Below are 20,456 nucleotides of genomic sequence, written 5' to 3'. Positions count from 1 at the left end.
GCCTTAGTTGGCCAACCATTTTTTATTGTTGCATTTGAAAACTGGTCTCTCTATGTAGCACAGACTGGCATGCAACTTACTGTGTAGCCCAGGCTGGCCACTAATTCATAAAGATCTACTTGCCTTTCCTTTTGGGTGCTGGGTTTAAAGGCATAAACCACCACATCCAGTCCATAACTACATTCTTTTTTTTTCTTTTTCTTTTCTTTTTTTTTTTTGGTTTTTCAAGACAGGGTTTCTCAGTGGTTTTGGAGCCTGTCCTGGAATTCTCTCTATAGATGAGGCTGGTCTCAAACTCACAGAGATCCGCCTGCCTCTGCCTCCTGAGTGCTGGTATTAAAGGCGTGTGCCACCACCGCCCGGCAATAACTACATTCTTATAGTTCGGTATTGTCTAGGTTTTCCCTCTACAATGGGAAAGCTGAATAACTGCAACAGTAACCACCTGGTTCATAAAACATAAACTATTTGGTCTTCCACACTCTTAAGAACAAGTCTGCCAGCTCCCGTTCTTTAGTGTCATCTCATCTTCTTTCACATTCTCCCTCTCCATGAGCCCTGAGATCTAATTCAATCCATTTGTGCCAGTGTTCTGGGTCTTCTCTTCTCATAGAACACTGTCTTCTGACTTATGCTTTTGGCTATGGTGCATCACCTTTATTCATGTACTGTGCACCCTTTAAATCTTGAAGTTGTTTCTTAAATCGCTTCATTCCAGATTATCATAATCATAAAGACTCATAAGAGATCATTGTAACTTTCTTCAGAAGACAGGCAGCAGGTTGATGTCTAGAGGAAAGGACAGCAAGACATGCTTCCAGACAAGATGACCTCACCAGGAAGAAAACATCGTCCAACGGGGAAAACTCAGGAATGTAATAAATTTGAGACAATATCATTTCTGAGTACTGATCCTTTTCCTTCAATTCAAAACCCCAATAACTGGGATCGTTGCGAAGAAAGTTGAAACCATCATTTAAACTCGATGGGTTTTAAGAGAAACTATGCAAAAAAGATGATGGTATGGATTTGGGAAGTGGTTACAGTATAAAAACCATAATAGAAAATCTAATGAAGAAAACATATACATAGTATAATGTAGTAATATGGGGCGGCGGCGGGGCTGCGTCCCCCAACACCCCAGCCGCCGGCCCGGCTAGCTCAGTCGGTAGAGCATGAGACTCTTAATCTCAGGGTCGTGGGTTCGAGCCCCACGTTGGGCGCCATTTGTAGTAATATGGAGTGGCGGGGCTGCGGGGTTGAGTCCCCAAAACCCCAGCCGCCTGCCCGGCTAGCTCTTGCCCCGAAATAATTACACAGACACTGTATTCATTTAAACGCTGCTTGGCTCATCTACCTAGCATCTTCTAGGCTAACTCTCCCACCTGGACTAGCCCATTTCTTATCATCTGTATAGCACCGGTCTTACCGGGAAGATTCTAGCCTAAGTCCATCCTGGGTCGGAGCTTCATAGCGTGCGTCTTCCCTGGAGCAGGTAGCATGGCGTCTCTCCTCCGTCTGCTCCCGAGAGGAGAGCTGCGGAGTCTGCCCTCACTTCCTCTTCCTCCCGGCATTCTGTTCTGTTTTCTCCACCCACCTAAGGGTGGGCCTATCCAATGGGCCTAGCAGTTTCTTTATTGCTTAGCCAATGAAATCAACAGATTGATATATGACACTCCCACATCAGTATAACAAATCTACCTTAAATTTGTACCAATAGATCAAGATCCATACCAATGCAATATATTCATCTCTATTATAACATATCCTCCTTTAAATGTAAACAAACATTTATAAACAATATTTGGGAATTTGGTGTAATTCTCTTCAAACTGCTTCCTGCTTTTTGTTGGGCAAAGAATTTCTTTGTGGGTTCACAGAGACCTTTCAGGAGATCTTGGTCCATTGAACCACATTGGTCTGGAAAGAATCCACATGTTCTTATCCTCTGTGGAAACAAAAGCAAAACCTCTTTTCCAAAGTAACATATCCTTACACCCAAATTTCGAGATCAAGATACTTTTAAAGTATATGTTTATTTAGCTTAGCAGCCCATACAATGAAACGTCTCTCTGCAGTCAAAACATGAAAAGAAAACATAATAATATACATAATCCAGATTCTCTGCGCACATTCCATCTTTACATAGCTTATTTTTCTTTACTCCATTAATCTATGACTGTCTTACTCTTTTATACTACTTTTTTCCTTTTTATTGTTTTTACTGAGGTATATACTTTTTCTCTGCTCTCCTCCCTTCTTATCCCCTCCCCCTCTACCCTCTCTCATGGTCCCCATGTTCCCAATTCACTCAGGAGATCTTGTTGTTTTCTGTTACATGTAGTTTAGATCCATGTACGTCTCTCTCAGTATGCTCATTGTTGCCTAGGTTCTCTGGAATTGTGAATTGTAGGCTGATTTTTCTTTCCTTTATGTCTAAAAGCCACTTATGAATGAGTACATATGATATTTGTCTGTCTGGGTCTGGGTTACCTCACTCAATATGATGTTTTCTAGATCCATCCATTTGCCTGCAAATTTCAAAATGCCATTATTTTTTCTCTGCTATGTAGTATTCCATTGTGTAAATGTACCACATTTTCCTTATCCATTCTTTGGTTGAGGGGCATTTCGGTTTGTTTCCAGGTTCTGGCTATGACAAACAATGCTGCTATGAACATGGTTGATTACATGTTCTTGTATGATTGAGTATCCTTTGGGTATATACCCAAAAGTGGTATTGCTGGATCTTGAGAAAAGTTGTTCCTTAATCTTCTGAGAAATCAGCGTACTGATGATAATCAAAGGGGCTGTACCAGCTTGCATTCCCACCAGCAATGCAGAAGTGTTCCCTTTACCCCACATCCTCTCCAGCATAAGTTGTCATCAGTGTTTTTGATCTTGGCCATTCTTACAGGTATAAGATTGAATCTCAGAGTTGTTTTGATTTGCATTTTTCTGATGACTAAGGATGTTGAACATTTCCTTAAGTGTTGTTCAGCCATTTGTGATTTCTCTTTTGAGAGTTCTTTGTTTAGGTCTGTACTCCACTTTTTTTATTGGATTACTTGGACTTTTGATGACCAATTTCTTGAGTTCTTTGTATATTTTAGAAATCAGCCCTCTGTTCAATGTGGGGTTGGTCAAGATCTTTTCCCATTCTGTAGGCAGCAGTTTTGTCTTGTTGACTGTGTCCTTTGCTTTACAGAAGCTTCTCAGTTTCAGAAGGTCCCATTTATTAATTGTTGCTCTCAATGTCTGTGCTACCAGGGTTATATTTTAAAAGTGATCTCCTATGCCAATGCATTCAAAGTACTTCCCACTGTCTCTTCTTTTAGGTTTAGTGTGGTTGGTTTTATGTTGAGGTCTTTAATCTGTTTAGACTGGAGTTCTGTGCATGGTGATAGATATGGATCTATTTTCATTCTTCTACATGTTGCTATCCAGTTATGCCAGCACCATTTGTTGAATATACTTTCTTTTTTCCATTTTATGTCTTTTGCTTCTTTGTCAAAAATCAGGTGATCTTCAGTGTGTGGATTGATATCTTCGATTCGGTTCTATTGGTCCTCCTGTCTGTTCTTATGCCAATACCAGGCTGTTTTCAGTACTGTAGCTCTGTAGTAGAGTTTGAAGTCAGGGATTGTGATGCTTCCAGAAGTTCCTTTATTGTATGTACAGGATTGTTTTGGCTACCCTGGGTTTTTTGCTTTTCCATATGAAGTTGAGTATTGTTCATTCGAGGTCTGTGAAGAATTTTGCTGGACATTGCATTGAATCTGTAGATTGCTTTTGGTAAGATTGCCATTTTTACTATACTAATTCTACCTACCAAAGAGCATAGGAGATCTTTCAATTTTCAGATATCTTCTCAATTTCTTTCCTCAAAGATTTAAAGTTCTTGTCATACAAGTCTTCCACTTGTTTGGTTAGAGTTACTCAAAGATATTTTATGCTATTTGTGGCTATTGTGAAGGGTGATGTTTCTCTAATTTTTTTTCTTGGCCCATTTATTATCTGTGTAAAGGAGGGCTACTGATTTTTTTGAGTTAATCTTGTGTCCTGCTATATTACTGATGGTGTTTATGAGTTGAAAAGTTCCTTGGTAGAATTTTTGGGGTTGCTTATGTAAACTATTATATCATCAGCAAATAGTGAGAGTTTGACTTCTCCAATTTATATCTCTTCGATCTCTTTTTGTTGTCTTGTTGCTCTAGCTAGAACTTCAAGTAGTATATTGAATAGATGTGGAGAGACTGGACAGCCTTGTCTTGTTCCTGATATCCATGAGATCGTTTTGAGTTTCTCTCCATTTAGTTTGATGTTGGCTATTGGCTTGCTGTATATTGCCTTTATTATGTTAGGTATGTTTCTTGTATCCCTGCTCTCTCCAAGACCTTTATCATGAAGGAGTACTGTATTTTATCAAAGGCTTTTTCAGCATCTAATGAGATGATCATTTTTTTCAGTTTGTTTATATGGTGGATTACACTGATAGACTTTCGTATGTTGAATCATCCATGCATCTCTGGGATGAAGTCGACTTGACTATGGTGGATGGTTTTCCTGATGTGTTTTTGGATTCAGTTTGCCAGTGTTTTATTAAGTATTTTTGCATCAATGTTCATGAGGGAGATTGGTCTGTAATTCTCTTTCTTAGTAATGTCTTTATGTGGTCTGGGTAATTGTAGCCTCATAAAGAGAGTTTGCCAATGTTCCTTCCTGTTTCTATTGTGTGGAATGATTTGAGGAGTATTGGTATTAGTTCTTCTTTGAAAATCTTGTTGAATTCTGTGCTGAAACCATCTGGTCTTTGGCTTGCTTTGGTTGAGATCCTTTTGATGACTGTTTCTATTTCTTCAGCAGTTGTAGGTCTTAATTTGCTTTTCTTGTCTTGATTTAATTTTGGTAAGTGATATTTTTCCAGAAAGTTGTCCATTTCCTTTAAGTTTTCCAATTTTGTTGAATACAAGTTTTCAAAATATGATTTCATGATTCTTTGGATTTCCTTCGTGTCTGTTGTTATGTCCCCCTTTTCATTTCTGATTCTGTTAATTTGGATATTCTCTCTCTGCCTTTTGGTAGTTTGGATAAAGGTTTGTCTATTTTGTTTATTTTCTCAATGAACCAACTCTTAGTCTTGTTTCTTTGTATTGTTTTGTTTCTATTTTGTTGATTTCAGCTCTCAATTTGATTATTTCCTGCTATCTAGTCCTCATGGGTACATTTGCTTCTTTTTGTTCTAGAGTTTTCAAATGTTCTGTTAACTCACTACTGTGGAGTTTTTCCAGCTTCTTTATGTAGGTATTTAATGCTATGAACTTTCCTCTTAACACTGCTTTCACTGTGTCCCATAAATTTGGGTATGTTGTCTGGTCATTTTTATTGAAATTTAGGAAATCCTTAATTTCTTTATTTCTTCCTTGACCCATTGATGATTCAGATGAACATTGTTTAATTTCAATGTGTTTGTGGGCTCTCTGGAATTAGTGTTGCTGTTAAATTCTAGTTTTGAGCCATGGTGATCTGATAAGATACATGGGATTATTCCAATTTATTTTGTATCTGTTGAGGTTTGCTTTTTTACTGAGTATGTGGTCAATTTTTTTTTTTTTTTTTTTTTTTTTTTTGTTTTTGTTTTCTGAGACAGGGTTTCTCTGTGGCTTTGGAGCCTGTCCTGGAACTCCCTTGGTAGACCAGGCTGGTCTCGAACTCACAGAGATCCGCCAGTCTCTGCCTCCCAAGTGCTGGGATTACAGGCGTGCGCCACCACCGCCCGGCTATGTGGTCAATTTTTAAGAAGGTTCCATGAGTTGCTGAGAAGGTAAATTCTTTTATGTTTGGATGGAATGTTCTATAGATGTCTGTTAAGTCCATTTGAGTCATAATATCTGTTAATTCCCTTATTTCTCTGTTCAAATTTTGTCTGACAGACTTGTCTAGTGATGACAGTGGGGTATTGAAGTCTCCCACTATTAGTGTGTGGGGCTTAATGTGTGATTTAAGCTTGAGAAGTGTTTCTTTTACAGTACTGAAAACTGTATTTGGGGCATAGATGTTCAGTATTCAGATTTCCTCTTGATGTATTTTCCTGTGACTAATATGAAATGTCCTTCTCTGTCTCTTTTGATTTTAATTTGAAGCCTATTTTGTTAAATATTAGGATAGGTATAGCAGCTTGTTTCTTATGCCCATTTGACTGGAAAATTCTTTGCCAACCCTTTACTCTGAGGCAATATCTGTCTTTGAGGTTGAGGTGTGTTTCTTGTATGCAGCAGAAGGATGGATTCTGTTTTCATATCCAATCTGTTAGCCTGTCTCTCTCTTTTTTTTTAATTTTTATTTATTTATTATGTATACAATATTCTGTCTGTATGTATGCCTGTAGGCCAGAAGACGGCACCAGACCCCATTACAGATGGTTGTGAGCCACCATGTGGTTGCTGGGAATTGAACTCAGGACCTTTGGAAGAGCAGGCAATGCTCTTAACCTCTGAGCCATCTCTCCAGCCCCCTGTCTCTTTTTTTAAAAAATATTTATTTATTTATTATGTATACACTATTCTGTCTGTGTGTATGCCTGCAGGCCAGAAGAGGGCACCCGACCCCATTACAGATGGTTGTGAGCCACCATGTGGTTGCTGGGAATTGAACTCAGGACCTTTGGAAGAGCAGGCAGTGCTCTTAACCTCTGAGCCATCTCTCCAGCCCAGCCTGTCTCTTTTTATAGGTGAATTGAGTCCATTTATATTAAGGGATATTAATGACCAGTGATTGCTAGCTCCTGTTATTTTAGTTTTCATTGTTGATTTTATTGTGTGTGTTTTTTCCCTTCTTTGAGATTTGCTGCTGTGAGATCATCTATTGTCTGTGGAGGCCCCAAAATGCCTATTTCCACATTGACCAAAGGTCAGACAGTTGGGACTTACCTCTAGTTCCTTCGAAGTTAGTGTGCTTCTACCACAGACAAAGGTCCCACCTAGTTGTAAATCAGAGGGTTCTCTCGCAAGGTAATTGTCAACAGGTGTGACTAATTGAAGAACTTGTGCTCCTAGAATAGAAAAGTAGATTGTTCTGACCTCAAACAAAAGTCTAAGGATCAAATAAGTTCCATTCCCCTTTATGGAGATAACTTGGGATTCTACCCAGGGAGTGGTTTGCCTACAGAGTGTTTTGGTCTAGGGCATGAGTGTGACTTGGCAACTTGTTTTGTTCTAGCAACAGAATACAACTATGAATGTAGACTTTCTATTGGTATGTTCATTTCCTTGTATCATGTTAATGCAGTCTTTTGTCTTACTCTTACCTCTTGGGGTCAAGGGTATTTTAAGCAGTTGAAAATTAAACAGCAGGCGAACTTCAGTATTCATGGAAATTCCCTCCCAAAACTATCGTGTATGTTTCTCCATTTTATTATTTTCATTCATGTCTTCATATTCTTTACGGTATTTCTAAATCCCCATGGCCTTACCCTGGCGAGAGGTATTTTTGTTGAGGCTTGTCCCTGTCAATTGTGTTTTTGTGAATGTAGCCAACTTCCTTGGGTTGGAGTTTTCCTTCTAGTAATTTCTGTAGGGCTGTTTTTGTGACTAATATTGTTAAATCTGGTTCTGTCATGGAATATCTTGTTTTGTCTGTCTATGGTGAATGAAAGTTTTGCTGTGTATATTAGTCTGGGCTGGCATCCCTGATCTCTTAATTTCTGCATAACATTTGACCAGGACCTTCTGGCTTTCATTATTTCCATTGAGAAGTCAGGTGTAATTCTGATACGTCTGCCTTTATATGTTACTTGGCCTTTTTCCTTTGTAGCTCTTAATATTCTTTCTTTATTCTGTATGTTTAGTTTTGAATATGTGGCAAGAGGACTTTTTTTGGATCCAGTCTATTTGGTGTACTGTAATCTTCTTGATTCTTCATATGCATATCTTTCTTTAGGATGAGCAAGTTTTCTTCTATGATTTTGTTGAATATACTTTCTGTGCCTTTGAGCTGGATTTCTTCTCCTTCTTCTATCCTGGTTATTCTTAGGTTTGGTCTTTTAATGTTGTCCCATATTTCCTGAATGTGTGTGTTAAGCTTTTGTTAAATTTAATGTTTTCTTTGACTGGTGAGTCCATTTCCTCTATTGTATCTTCAGCGCTTGAGATTCTCCCTCCCATCTTCTGTATTCTGCTGTTTATGTGAAAGACCTGGATAAATCCAGACCCCTGTAGCAGAAAAAAATAGAGCAAAAATTCTAAGCAGGAAGAGAAGAGCCAAAAATTTAGGTTAGCCAGTTCAGTGACTCTGTTTTAGGAACTAGCTGAAGATAAAGTTAGATTATAATCTTGAGAAACAGGGAGTTACCCCCTCATGATTATCATTGGTGTTTTCAGAATTTTTCAATGATTACTGGTATTTCAGGAATTTTCCAATGATGCCCTCCCTACCCCCTTTGGATTACTGGGCTGTGGTTTTTTTCTCTTAAATACCCCTTCTCCTACCTACTTGGGGTCTAACTCTCTACCCCTGTGTGGGAAATGAGTTTCAGCCCCAGGGCACTCGTTCCTGTCCTGTCAATAAACCTCGTGTGATTGCAGCAAGGACGGTCTCTTGTGAATTCCTCGGGGGTCGTGTTATCCTGAGACCTGAGTGAGAGTCTCCCCGCTCCAGAGGTCTTTCATATGTTTGTATTTTTGGTTCCTGATCATTTTGTCATAATTTCCATTTCTATAATTCCCTCATTTTCTGTTTTCTTTATTGTCTCTATTTTGGTTTTCAAGTCTTGAATCATTTCTTTCACCTGTTTGTTTTTTCTTGGTTTTATTTAAGAGATTTGTTGATTTCTTCCAATTTTTTGTTTGTCTTCTCCTCCATTTCTTTGAGGAAATTTTTTTTTGTTTCAAATATTTATTTATTTATTTATTTATTTATTATGTATACAATATTCTGTCTGTGTGTATCCCTGCAGGCCAGAAGAGGGCACCAGACCTCATTCCAGATGGTTGTGAGCCACCATGTGGTTGCCAGGAATTGAACTCAGGACCTTTGGAAGAGCAGGCAATGCTCTTAACCTCTGAGCCATCTCTCCAGCCCCCGAGGAAATTTTTCATTTCCTCTTTAAGGGCCTCAAACATTTTAACATCAGATTATATCCATTTAGATACTAATCATATGTTGGAAACGGTTCAAATACTTTACATTTTTTAATCTTTGTGACATACATTATAAATTTATATAAAATAAGTATATGAAGCAACTCTGTGTGTGTCTGTGTGTGTGTGTGTACATGTCATTATAGTAAAAGGACTCTATAAGGGAAAACAAATTGATAACAAGGGTTATAGTAAGGATTGGAAAGCTATTAGCCATACTTCTTTTTCTTTAGGAAGGAAAAGTTTATTGAGTATACTACAAGGAACTATGGGCTGGAAAGAATCTAGATTACTGCCTGTCAACTGGCAATGTTTTATAGGAAGAAAATGTTCATTAGTTATTAGTTCATTAGTTAATCACACACACACACACACACACACACACATTTGGCTTTTTTGAGACAGGGTTTCTCTCTGTTGTAATAGGAATGGCGGGGCTGCGTCCCCAGCACCCCGGCCGCCTGCTAGCTTATGCCTCGAAATAATTACACGGACACTGTATTCTTTTAAACACTGCTTGGCACATTAACTCTAGCCCTTACAGGCTAATTCTCATATCCCGATCAACCCATCTCTAATAATCTGTGTAGCATCAGTCTTACCGGGAAAGATTCTAGCCTACGTCCATCCTGGGTCTGAGCTTCATGTGTCTGCCTCAGAGAGCAGAACTATCGCATCTGCCCGGGAGAGGGGAGCATGGCATCTCTCTGAGCTCATTTCCTCTTCCTCCCAGCATTCTGTTCTGTTTACTCCTCCCACCTATGTTTTAACCTATCAGGGCCAAGCAGTTTCTTTATTGCTTAACCAATGAAATCAACAGATTGATATATGACACTCCCACATCATCTCTCTATAGAAACGTGGCTGTCCTGGAACTAGCTCCATAGATCAGGCTGGCCTCAAACTCACAGAGATCCGCCTGCCTCTGCATACTGAGTGCTGGGCTTAAAGACGTGTGCCACCACCACCTGGCTCAAAATATAATTTTTAAGGGTCTGTAGAAATGTCTCAATGGTTAAGAGATTAGCTGCTGCAGAAGACCCAGGCTCAATTCCGAGCACCCATATCAAGCAGCTCACCACTGTCTATAACTCAATTCCAGGGCAACTTGGCACACTCTTCTGGCCTCTATGAATACCTGCATAAATGTGGCACACATACATACATGTAGACACATACACATAAAATAAATTGAATAAATAAACTTTTCAAATATATATGTTTTAAAAGATAAAGGCATTGCAATTTCAATTAGAGGGTATTTATGTAGTTTGGGGTTAGAATTTTTTCTTCTAGGGGAAGGAGAGAGTTTTAATTTAGACTTTAAATTCACATTTTAAAATACATTTAACAGGCCTTGATCCTGTACCAGAAGATCCATTGGAGGGCAACATGAATAGTTTCCCAAGGCTTCAAGAAATGAAAGATCACCTGTAAACATCTTTTGAACTCACTACAAAAATAAGACATCAAATGTTGCTTTAAAATTTGTCTCTTCCTCGTTTTCTCTTGGATATGAAGTAGAAAAGACTGGTTTTCAGAAGAAGATGTAGTTTGGAGAACAAAGCCTGGGAAGCAGACAGGGGCCTTTTGTCAGGCTTCCTGGAACCTCTGTGAGAATGTCCAAGATGTGGAGAGGCTTCAAGCAATACCAAGGATGGCTAGCAGTACTTAAATGAATCTCTACCAAGGCAGATGCTATGAACACTTGTAACCAAAAACCAATAGTATCAAACAGCTTAATATTAGAAGAAATTAGCATTACAAATAAATGAAATTGGAGCATTAAAAATACACTTAACAAATTATATATAGAAGAAAATTATAAATATATTAGATAAAATAGTATTAATAGAATATAGTTTAGAACTGTACTATTCTTCTCAACCTCAGCTCTCTCTGAGAGAGATGAAGACATGATGAAGCCTTACCTCCTGGTATGAATGATAAGATTTGTCATGGAAATAAGGTTTTTGTAGATAAAGCCAAAATGATTAGGAGACCTTAATCCAGTATGACGGGTATCCATATGAAAAGAAATATTCCAAGAACAATGTGAGGATAGAGGCAGAGTGGAATGGTGCATCTACAGAAGTGTCAAGAATTGCTGATTGTTACCAGAAACTAGAAGAGTGGGGGGGTCCTTGCAAACACCAGGGCAGGCAGAGTAAGATCCTTGTGGGGCAAGGGAATCTGGCTCAACACGACTCAGTAGCCAGTGTTGGTCCAAACTTCTGGAGTCTAACATCAGGCAGTTTATGTGTGCAACTGTTGCGGCCACCCTCATCCCACAAGGAAGACGCACGACACACCGGAGCTCTTCTCACTGCAGTTTATTCCAGGACTTTATTCACTTTCTCTCTCTCTCTCTCTCTCTCTCTCTCTCTCTCTCTCTCTCTCTCCTTCCTTTCTCTCTCTCTCTCTCCATCCTTTCTCTCTCTCTCCCCTCCCCTCCCCTCCCCTCCCCTCCCCTCCCCTCCCCTCCCCTCCCCTCCCCTCCCCTCCCCTCCCCTCCCCTCCCCTCCCCTCCCCTCCCCTCCCCTCCCCTCCCCTCCCCTCCCCTCCCCTCCCCTCCCCTCCCCTCCCCTCCCCTCCCCTCCCCTCCCCTCCCCTCCCCTCCCCTCCCCTCCCCTCCCCTCCCCTCCCCTCCCCTCCCCTCCCCTCCCCTCCCCTCCCCTCCCCTCCCCTCCCCTCCCCTCCCCTCCCCTCTCCTCTCCTCTCCTCTCCTCTCCGGGCAAACCTCTCCCAGCCCTTAAAAAGGCACGGGCTGGACTATACCTTGCCGGGCGGTGGTGGCGCACGCCTTTAATCCCAGCACTCGGGAGGCAGAGGCAGGAGGATCTCTGTGAGTTCGAGGCCAGCCTGGTCTACAAGAGCTAGTTCCAGGACAGGAACCAAAAGCTACAGAGAAACCCTGTCTCGAAAAATAAAAAAAAAGGCACGGGCTGCCAACCCCGGACTGCCAGGTGGGCACCGCCCATAGGTCCACACATATGCAAGCAGCTGATAATCATTGCGTGATCAGGCCCCAGCCAATATTAGGAGCTGAGTATCAGGTGTGGCTTCACGCAGCTCGCTACATACAACACTGTTTAAGACATGTTAACACCGAAACTCCTGACAAAATGCAAATGGCCCCTTCCACGATGGGCTCTGTTGATTGAAAACAACGCTCAAGAAAAGGATCGAGGGAGAATGAGTGGGAGTTAGGAGCGGCCTGGCCCTACAGATAACACAGAAGTTACCTAGCCTGTGGTAAAGTACAAGTGACATCTCCTATAAGGATGTTTCTTATTGACCGAGAAAGAATGCTCAAAATTTAGGGAGGAAGAGTCTGGGATGCAAAAACATAATAGTCTAAGGGGATTTAGATGAGGGAGGCCTGACCTACAGATAGTAAAGATCACCAGGCTAGAAAATAAAACCATCCTCAGTTTTTCAGGCGTAAAACAGGTAAACATAGCCCTGCTGAAAAGAAAAGCCTCTGTGTTTAACATTCCTGGTTTCCTTAGTTGCCTATCTGTGGTCCCAAGCACCAAATACCCTCTACATAGAAGAAATACAGAAAACACGTGTAGACTTCTCAGAAAGGATTAACTTTGCCAGCACCTTCTTGAGATTCTGGGATCCAAAAATATGATTACAAATTTCTGTTTTTTTAATAAACCAAAATGATACATAGTTCTTTGTTAAGGTAGGCACAGAAGAACCTACACGTCCTCGTCTGCTTTCGTTACCTGCTTTGAAAAATCTGATTTTTAAAAGCACCTTACTTCCTGTTTACCTAGTGGGAATTGAAGTCAGGACCTTTGGAAGAGCAGGCAATGCTCTTAACCACTGAGCCATCTCTCCAGCCCCAGAAGGCCTTTCTATACTCTTGAAAGTCATAAGGTTTCTCACCAGCAGTGTGAATCCTCTGATGTCGGGTAAGGTTTGAACCTTTGTTAGAAGCCTTCCCACATTTATTACATTCATATGGTCTTTCATTTGTAGGATTCTCTGATGTTGAAGGAGTCTTGACCCTGAATAAAGGCCCTTCCACATTCTTTACATTCATAGAGTTTCTAGTGCGGAGCCACTACCGAAGGTCTTTCCACACTCCTGGCATTCATAAGGTTTCCCACCAGTATAAATTCTCAGATGTGGAAAAAGTTGTGAACTTTTAGTAAAGGCTTCCCCACAGACTCTACACCTATAAGGTTTCTCTCCTGTGGGGATTCTTTGGTGATCATTACGGTTTGAGCAGTAATTAAAGTTTTTCCACATTCTTTATATTTATAGGGGTTTCTTGCCAATGTGAATCCTTTGATGTTGGGGAAAACATAAACTACAACTAAGTGTCTTGCCACACTCTTTACATTCATAGGGTTTTTCACTAGTATAAACACGCTTATGTTGACTAAAGGCTTTCCCACACTCCTTACATTCATAGGGTTTTTCACTAGTATAAACACGCTTATGTTGACTAAAGGCTTTCCCACACTCCTTACATTCATAGGGTTTTTCACTAGTATAAACACACTTATGTTGACTAAAGGCTTTCCCACACTCCTTACATTCATAGGGTTTTTCACTAGTATAAACACACTTATGTTGACTAAAGGCTTTCATACACTCCTTACATTCATAGGGTTTTTCACTAGTATAAACACACTTATGTTGACTAAAGGCTTTCACACACTCCTTACATTCATAGGGTTTTTCACTAGTATAAACACACTTAGGTTGACTAAAGGCTTTCCCACACTCCTTACATTCATAGGGTTTTTCACTAGTATAAACACGCTTATGTTGACTAAAGGCTTTCCCACACTCCTTACATTCATAGGGTTTTTCACTAGTATAAACACACTTAGGTTGACTAAAGGCTTTCCCACACTCCTTACATTCATAGGGTTTTTCACTAGTATAAACACGCTTATGTTGACTAAAGGCTTTCCCACACTCCTTACATTCATAGGGTTTTTCACTAGTATAAACACGCTTATGTTGACTAAAGGCTTTCCCACACTCTTTACATTCATAGGGTTTTTCACTAGTATAAATTCTCTGGTGTTGTATTAGTTCTAAGTTCTGATTGAAAGTCTGCCCACATGTCTTACATTTATGTAGTGAGCCGGACAGGATCGCCATTACAAGATGGCACCGACATCCTGTCTTGTTGGAAATAAACAACTCCATATTTGGCTATGCCTTTGAGAGCTGCCTGTCCCCCGCTACCCGCATGCGTGGTGGATGAGGATCCTTGAGCCTATCCCGATGCAGTCTGGTGTCAGCTGTTGGTGGCAGCCAATCACAGGGCGACCCGTGTGCCAATTCCCTATTTAAGCAGCTGCCTAAGTGCCCTTCGTCCCTTCGCTTCATGCTGTCTCTCTCGCTTTCCCTCCTTCGCTTCATGCTCTCTCTCCCCTTAGCTTCCTGCCCTTCCCTTCCTGCCCCTCGTTTCCTGCCCCTCTCGTTTCCTGCTCCCCATCAATCAAGGGCACTCCAGTAAAGTGTGATCTGAGTAGAATCCTGATGTGGTGGTTGTTCTTCCTCGCTGGTCGAGAGGTCCGCCACACATTTATAGGATTTATCTTCATGGTTAGTTTTGTGTGGAATAAGAAATGCAGGTTGACTAAAACTGGGCATGTCTTTAGAATAAGTATACTTGACTAACATGTCTATTCTTTAGTGACAATATCTTGGTTTCACAATCAATTCCAGAGCTGAAAGAAAAAAAAGGCACATATTAAATTCTTCCTCTTCTGGGGAAGTTCAATTCTGAAAAAGAAACAGAAGGAATAAGCTAAATAATACTGAAGTGGAAAGGGACCCTCATGGGAACAAGAAATGGGCTAATTTGTAAAACCTTGGTTCCTTTCCTTATAAAAATTAAAAACTGTCCCTTCTTTCTCCTGCTGACAACAGATGGATCATGCCTTCCTATCTTACTGCTCTTGGCTCAGAGAAAAAAGCCTACTAGATGTCATAAAGCTTCCCCAAATAAACCATCCACTAAACTGTATCTTACATGAAAAAATTTTATAAATATACTATTTTATGTATGTGTGATGTTGGAGTCCCCTCTGTGTGTTGCTTGTATTGGTTAATGAATAAAGAAACTGCCTTCGCCTGATAGGGCAAAACTTAGGTAGGCGAAGAAGACAGAACTGAATTCTGGGAGGAAGAAAGCAGAGTGAGGTGAAGCCATAGAACCACCGCCAGAGATAGACATGCTGAAACTTTACTGGTAGGCCACAACCTCATTGTGATATACAGATTAATAGAAATGGATTAAACTAACATGTAATTGTTAGCCAATAAGAAGTTAGAGCTAATGGGCCAAGCAGTGATTTAATAAACGCAATTTCTGTGTGGTTATTTCAGAGCTAAACTAGCCAGGCTGCCAGGACAAACAAATGGGCCCCACCTTGCAACATATGTTTATGATTTTGTGTATATGTACATGCACCACATGTGTGTAGGTGCTTGTGGGAGTCAGAAGAGGGGAAGAGAGGGTCAGATACTCAGGAACTGGAGTTACAGATGACTGAGAGTCATCTGATGTAGATGCTGGGAACTGAACCCAGGTCCTTTGGAAAAGTAGCAAGTGCTCTTAACTGCAGAACCATCTCATCAGTACCCCATTCCTAATCTTTTTTTTTTAAAAAAATATTTATTTATTTATTATGGACACACTGTTCTGTTTGCATATATGTCTGTAGGCCAGAAGAGGACACCAGACCTCATTACAGATAGTTGTGAGCCACCATGTGGTTGCTGGGAATCGAACTCGGGTCCTTTGGAAGAGCACGCAATGCTCTTAACCGCTGAGCCATCTCTCCAACCCCCCCCCCCCATTCCTAATCTTAAGAGGGAAGAAACTTCTTTAAAATGCTATCCTCATGACTAGAAGATAATTACCTGACCCAAAATCACTCCAGAAACCTGAAGAAAAAATAAAAGGACCTATCACACCCATAGTCTCACCACTGGGAAAAAGATAAGACCCTGTTCTCAAAACTTAAGACAAAAACAGCCTGTTCTTTTCCATGATAGGCTAATGTCTCTCTTTGCCAGACCTGTTTCCACATCACTTTTCCATACCCTTTTCTTGTTTCCCTTCTCTTGTTCATGTGGGAAAGTCCCCATATTAAAGTTTCTGACTGTGTGCTCATTTTCTCCCTGCCTCTGTTTTAATGCCTGTCTTCTCTGGGATAGAAGTTACCACACATTCTATTGTTGACAGAGGTTTCTATCCCACCCAGTCCCTCAGCCATTTGGTTCAAAAGAAACACACAGAGGTCTACATTAATCATAAACTGGTTGGTATATTAGGTCAGGTTTCTTGTTAACTAATTCTTACATCTTAAATTAGCCCATAATTCTTATCTGTGTTAGCCACGTGGCTTGGTACCTTTCATCAGTGAGGCGTTCTCATCTTGCTTCCTCTGTGTTTGGGTGACAACTGCAGACTGAATCTTTCCTCTTCCCAGAATTCTCCTGTTCTCGTTGCCCCATTTATACTTCCTGCCTGGCTACTGGCCAATAAGTGTTTTATTAAAATAAAAGTGACAAATCTTTACAAAGTACAAGATCATTGTCCCACAGCATTCTATATCAATGCCTAGAGAATTAAATGCTTAGGTAGTTTTCAAATAAGACTAAGCAATTTTTAAAACTGATAAAGCAGACATTAAAAAGAGCTCATGAGAAAGCTAATCAAAGAAGCATATGATTTTTAAAATTTGGTACAGACCAAGACATTACTGAATTATTGAATTCTTGGCCAACAGTTGTATAGCTCATATCCAAGCACATTTATACATTTGTTTTTTTCCATAAAGACACCACACAGTCTTTTTTTTTTTTGGTATTTTGAGTCAGGGTTTCTCTGTAGTATTGGTGCCTATCCTGGAACTAGCTCTTGTAGACCAGGCTGGCCTCAAACTCACAAAGATCCACCTGCCTCTGTCTCCTGGTGTGTCTTCTTAGTCTTATCTTTGGAAATTGTTATCATTTTGCTGACCTTCCCTATCACCTGGGTACCCTGTCCCTTTAATAAACAAGTTCTTCCCATCCCCAATTAGGACCCGCTTCCTTCCCAGGCAAGCTGATCTTGCCTTGTTCTCCTCCTCAGCTCTCTCTCTGCCTGTTGTCTCTCTTCTAAAGAAGCAACTACTGCCTCTCCCTCCCCTCTCTCCCTGTCTCCCCCTTCATCTCTCTCTCTAGTTCTCTCTTCCTTCTGCTCCATAATCCCCTATCCATATACTCTTTCCAATAACCACTAAATAAACTCTATACCCAAGCTCTCTCCACATAGCATATCTGTATGTCTCCCACCCACCAGGGGACCTACCAGGGTCACGGCCGCCATGAATCTTTGAGAAATAATATAAGCACCCTAGCACTATATTTGGGCCATTTTGTCTATTTGTTTTTGTGGTGCTGGGGACTGAAGCAAGAGCTGCATGTGCTAGGTAAATGCTCTGCCACTGAGTTATATGATAACAAGTGTGAAGTGAGCGCTTTCATACAGTCATCACTGGGGACAAAAAAAAGACACAATTAGCATTACAACAACTCCCAGAACTCACTTCACACATTTTACCATGGTGTGTATGATAAAATGAACTGTCCAGCACCCACATCAGGTGGCTCACAGTCATCCTCAACTCCAGCTCCTGAGGGTCTGACACCTCTTTCCCTCTTCTGGTCCCTACAAGCACCTGCACATGTGGTGCACATACATATACTTAGACATAGAATAAGATAATAAATCTTTTTATAAAGAGAAATTTTCATGTAAGATACAGTTTAGTGGAAAGTTCATTTAGGTTCAGTCCATAATCATTTTATTTTCGGAATATATGTTACACTTAATTTTTTTTTCAGATAGGATCTCACTGATACAGTCCTGAGCTTAAAATCACAAGAACAGTTTTCAAATGACAGCCTTTGCTGGAGAGGCTGTGGAGAGAGGGGTACCCTCATCCATTGCTGGTGGGAATGCAAATTTGTGCAACTACTTTGGAAAGCAGTGTGGCGGTTTCTCAGGAAATTCGGGATCAACCTACCCCTGGACCCAGCAATACCACTCTTGGAAATATACCCAAGAGATGCCCTATCATACAACAAAAGTATATGCTCAACTATGTTCATAGCAGCATGTTTGTAATAGCCAGAACCTGGAAACAACCTAGATGCCCTTCAATGGAAGAATGGATGAAGAAAGTATGGAATATATACATATTAGAGTACTACTCAGCAGTAAAAAACAATAACTTCTTGAATTTTGCATGCAAATGGACGGAAATAGAAAACACTATCCTGAGTGAGGTAAGCCAGACCCAAAAAGAGGAACATGGGATGTACTCACTCATAATTGGTTTCTAGCCATAAATAAAGGACATTGAGCCTATAGTTCATGATCCTAGAGAAGCTAAATAAGAAGGTGAACCCAAAGAAAAACATATAGTCATCCTCCTGTATATTAACCTTCATCAGGCGATGAAAGGAGACAGAGACAGAGACCCACATTGGAGCACCAGACTGAAACCCCAAGGTCCAAATCAGGAGCAGAAGGAGAGAGATCACGAGCAAGGAACTCAGGACAGCGAGGGGTGCACCCACACACTGAGACAATGGGGATGTTCTATCAGGAACTCACCAAGGCCAGCTGGACTGGGTCTGAAAAAGCATGGGATAAACTGGACTCACTGAACATAGCGGACAATGAGGACTGCTGAGAAGTCAAGAACAATGGCACTGGGTTTTGATCCTACTGCACGTACTGGCTTTGTGGGAGCCTAGGCTGTTTGGATGCTCACCTTACTAGACCTGGAAGGAGGTGGGAGGTCCTTGGACTTCCCACAGGGCAGGGAACCCTGACTGCTCTTTGGGCTGATGAGGGAGGGGAACTTTATTGGGGGAGGGGGAGGGAAATGGGAGGCAGTGGCGGGGAGGAGACAGAAATCTTAAATAAATAAATAAATAAATAGAACAGTTTTCACCAGGTTGTGGCGTGTTTACATACACCTAAAATAAACAACTCAGTGTCATACTCCTGAAGTTCGAGCCAACACTGGCTTTGAGCCGTATTACACCAAACTGCCTTCTTCTCTCTCATGGCTCATCTCTCTGCTGCCTGTGAAGGCCAATGAGACCCCTCCAACAGGGGCAGTCTAAAGAGATAGTAACTGAGGATTTTCCTGTATCAACAGTAGGCACCTATCCGTAAAACTACAGAAAAAAAAGAGACAGTTCTTAAGACAGCAAGAGGAATCAAAGGCAGATTATATTCTGAAGAAGAGCTAACGTAATCTAGACTGGTATAGGAACACACAAATAAACCAATGGAAACTGTTTCTTCAGTTGTTCAGTGCTGGAGCTCGAACTCAGAGCCTTGGGTAAGCGAGGCAAGTACGTTTTCACCAAGCTCTACCCCAGTGCTTAGATCAATGGAATAGAATAACAGGCTCTGAATTATACTCATGCATATAGAGATACTACATGTATTTTCAGATTAATGAGAACCCAAAGGATTTTGCAATATCTGATTTGAAAAAGGGGGAATAAGATGGGGAGACCTGACCTTACTTTCTAACATACACAAAAATCAGATATAAGTAGATCATCCAAATAGGAAGTTTAACCTCATCGCTTTGGGAATCAATAGACAGTAGCTGCATGATCTTGAGATACAGAGGTCTTCTTTTTAAAAAAATTAGATTTTAAACTGTGTATGAAACAAAAACATTTTGCTTGCATATATGTGTACCCTGTACATGCCTGCTGGCTGTAGTCAGAAGAGGGTGTTGAATCTCCTGAGACTGAAGATGTTACACATAGCTGTGAGCCACTATGTGGGTTCTGGGAATCAAATCAGGGTCCTCTGCAAGAGCAATGGATGTTCTTAACCTCTGAGCCTTCACACCAACCTCTGACAGATGTTTAATATTTAAAGCTTGATGCAAGTGATCTGAAGAAAAGTATAAACTCTGGCTCTCTCATGCAAAGAAATATGTGCATTTTAAAATGGAACTTAGCAAAACCATTTGCTAACAGAAGATTCATGATTTATGATATTTTTAGTGAAATTGTAAGCTACAAATGGTACATGAAGCATAATCTGATGTTGGCACAATAATGAAACTCATTGAAATATTAATATTAGTCACTTGGTCAATTGTTCTTGGTAGTTTCTGGGTTTTGAAATGTTAAAAATAATCATTTATTTAAAATAACAAACTTTGGCCGTTGGCGTGTTCATCATGGTTCTGCTGGAGCTCTGAAGGGACTGGTCCTGTGGAACAATACCTGCAAGATCTCCAAAAC

The 20,456-nt window shown here is 40.7% G+C and overlaps 1 long non-coding RNA gene across 1 annotated transcript; it reads left to right on the top strand.

Moving 5' to 3' along the window:
* Positions 1-5,942: 5,942 nt before the first annotated feature.
* Positions 5,943-8,581, top strand: LOC142857593 (uncharacterized). Its single transcript, XR_012911836.1, has 2 exons — positions 5,943-6,308; positions 6,709-8,581. It is a non-coding gene; the product is annotated as an uncharacterized LOC142857593 (long non-coding RNA).
* Positions 8,582-20,456: the final 11,875 nt, after the last annotated feature.

Source organism: Microtus pennsylvanicus, chromosome 1, assembly GCF_037038515.1.
Source record: "Microtus pennsylvanicus isolate mMicPen1 chromosome 1, mMicPen1.hap1, whole genome shotgun sequence".
Lineage (NCBI taxonomy): Eukaryota > Metazoa > Chordata > Mammalia > Rodentia > Cricetidae > Microtus > Microtus pennsylvanicus.
This window is presented reverse-complemented; position numbering and strand designations above follow the sequence as displayed.